Genomic DNA, 2,855 nt, shown 5'->3' with positions numbered 1-2,855 from the left:
GATTTTCAGATATTTTTCTAATTAAAAAGATAAAACAAAAATGCTGCATTGAAACTTCAGAGATATTAGAGTTAAAAAAAAGGGTACAAGCTAATTCTAAGGATCTAGTTAGTTAATAGGTCACAATTCTTTTCTGCAAAAATGCATTTTATCGCTACATATTTTTCTTAGATTTTCCTAGGAAGTCATGGTATAGTGCCAGTTGCTAAAGATTGCTTAGGCCAGAGGAGCAAGATCCCACAAGTCTCCTATTCACTTCGTTCCAACACTCTATTTTCCATTGGCTATAATGTCATTTAATGTATATTAAATGACATTATAAAATATATATAAGTGGACTTTTGTATACACACATTTTGTGTAATTGTTCACATTTCTGCCAAATAATAGATTGTTTTTGTAGTAGTTTGTTTAAATGGAGTGAAAGCCACCAGAACACTCAGAATGCAATAACCTCAGAAGATAGACTGCTAAAAAAGTTTCCTTCTCCCAAGAGAAAATGTGCATCACAGTTTCAAAGCACAGGAGATAATGATTTGTCCAAACACTGCAAATTTTCCATTGATATTATTATTTGTATTTTCATAGTACCCAGGAGCCCTAGATTTAAAAAAATCACACCCAGTGTTTTATGTTATGGTAAGGTGCACCAATGCTCCTGAGCAGCATAGAATTACAATCTTACAATTTTATTATGACATCACATCATTCTGTTTCCTTTATATTGTTCTCTGTTGTACATATCTATTGTGCCTTTAAATTGTAGGCTCTTAATTCTAGGGACCTGTTATAAATTTGGCACATTTCACTTCTGAAGTTGCCGTGTTTAAACAGACAGTGCTATATAGTTAGTTTGTGATAAAACTATCTTGGATTTTTGTAGTTACTTTGAACAAATGGGTGAAATCTCACCCTTTCCAGCATCAGTCAAGATGTGATGGAAAATAATGTTTGCCAAATGGAACAAAGCAGTAATTTGGGAAATAAGTTTTTTCCCCCCAGAGATGACAAGGCCCGAAAGGATCATCATAATATCATGATCTTCCAATTTGACCTGCATAAGACAAGCCCTATTTTACCTAGCAATTACTGCATCCAGCAGATAATTTCTGTTTGAGTTATAGCATATGTTTTTAAAAAATATCCCATCAAGATGTAAAGACTAAGTGATAGAGAATCCACCGAGTCCCTAGGTAAATTATTCCAATAGTTAATTACCCTTACTGTGAAAACCTGTGAATTATTTTGAATGGGAATTATGAACTAAGAAAAAATTACTTGTCTCTGTCCCTTTAAATCCAGTTAAAAATCTCGGTATAGCAAGTTATGAGTTACTGTGACACTATACAGTAAAAAGGAGTACTAACAATATTTTTTTAAAACAATCGACAAGACCTAAGCAGCAACCACATATATAAGAAAAGTACAGTATTGATCCCCCTCTTTCTTTTATTTGTTGTAGTGGCCATTAAATATGTACAAACGTTTTTGTGAATAATTTTCAACCCTCCAAGGCTTATGCGGATTTAGTTTACAATGTTATAATGACAGATAGAGGATATATATGAAAAATAGTAGTCCAAAGCTAGATCTAAGGGGGACTGCTCGCTACTATGCCTAAGGCTAAAAGCACTTTTCAGATTTTGCATTTCTAAGACCTGTACTTTATGGGATGGGGGGGGGGGGGGGGTGGACGGAAGATCTCCCTTGTACAAGGCAGCGAAACACGCGATTTTAAGGTACCACTGAAAGCTACAAGGTGTTTGTTAGTTCTCTGCACACTTTTAACTGTCTTCTGACAGAATCGCAGCTGCTGTAGCTATTGTATTTCACAGAGCCTGCAGCCAGTTTTCCTCCCAGCCCAGGAGATCCCACAAGACACACGTTTGCACCAACTGTGGGCACCAACTGCATGCACAATTGGAAAGATCAAGTTTTCCTGCCTCCTCCTTTCAGATCCGCAGCAGACAACTCCCCACAACCCGCTCCTCCACCCCCCTTGCCGACAGACGGGAGGGGCTGATTTCCACCCGCCAGCGTGTAGTCTTCCCCGCGGGAGCGCTCGCTCGGCGGCGGCAGCCTCGGCGGGTGGCTCCCCCTTGCCCTGCCCCGCGCGCGGCGCACAGCGCCGGAGAGCGACGCCCCGGGCTCCGGCCATCCCGGGAAGCGCCGCGAGCCGGGGAGAAGCCCGCCCCGAAGCTGCAGCGCAGCGCCACTGGGGGAGCCGCCGCCGCCGCCTGGCTCCGGGCGGCTGGAGGGGGCCCCGGCACCTCCCGGTCCCGCAGACTGCGTAGCTCCGCTCCCCACTCACCGCGCGGACAGCTCCCTGCGGCGCGCGGGCTTCGTCCAGTGTCGGGCGGAGCGAGCGCGCCAGCGGGGTAAATAGCTCCCCGGCCCCCGCCACGCCGCCCCCACGCGGCCGCCCCGCCCGGGCCGCTGCCCGCCAGCAGCCCTGACCCAACGAGGGCGCTTGGCCGGGGATTGCAGCCTGCAGCGGGCGGGCACCGAGGGGTCTGCGCCAGAGAGCAGGAGCGGGTGGTGCATCGATGTGGGGCAGTTTCCAGTGTGCCCCCCTCCCCCCAACTATCGCCCGCAGCGGGGGTGGGGGTGTTATAAAACCAGGCGGGAGAGTCAGTGGCCACTTTGGGTGAGTCTGCACCGCAGTTTAAGTGCAGGGTTAATGGGACTTGAGTCAGCTGAGCTGTGTTAGGGAGCCCTGGGCTTAGGCTGACCAAAGGTCCCAATATTAGGAGCTTTGTCTTATATAGGCAATTATTCTCCACCCAACCCCACAAAAAAAGTGTCCCGATTTTTTACACGTGCTATTTGATCACTCTACCTGGGCTTAAGCATCT

This window comes from Emys orbicularis, chromosome 2 (genome assembly GCF_028017835.1).
Source record: "Emys orbicularis isolate rEmyOrb1 chromosome 2, rEmyOrb1.hap1, whole genome shotgun sequence".
Taxonomy (NCBI): Eukaryota; Metazoa; Chordata; order Testudines; family Emydidae; genus Emys; species Emys orbicularis.
This window is presented reverse-complemented; position numbering follows the sequence as displayed.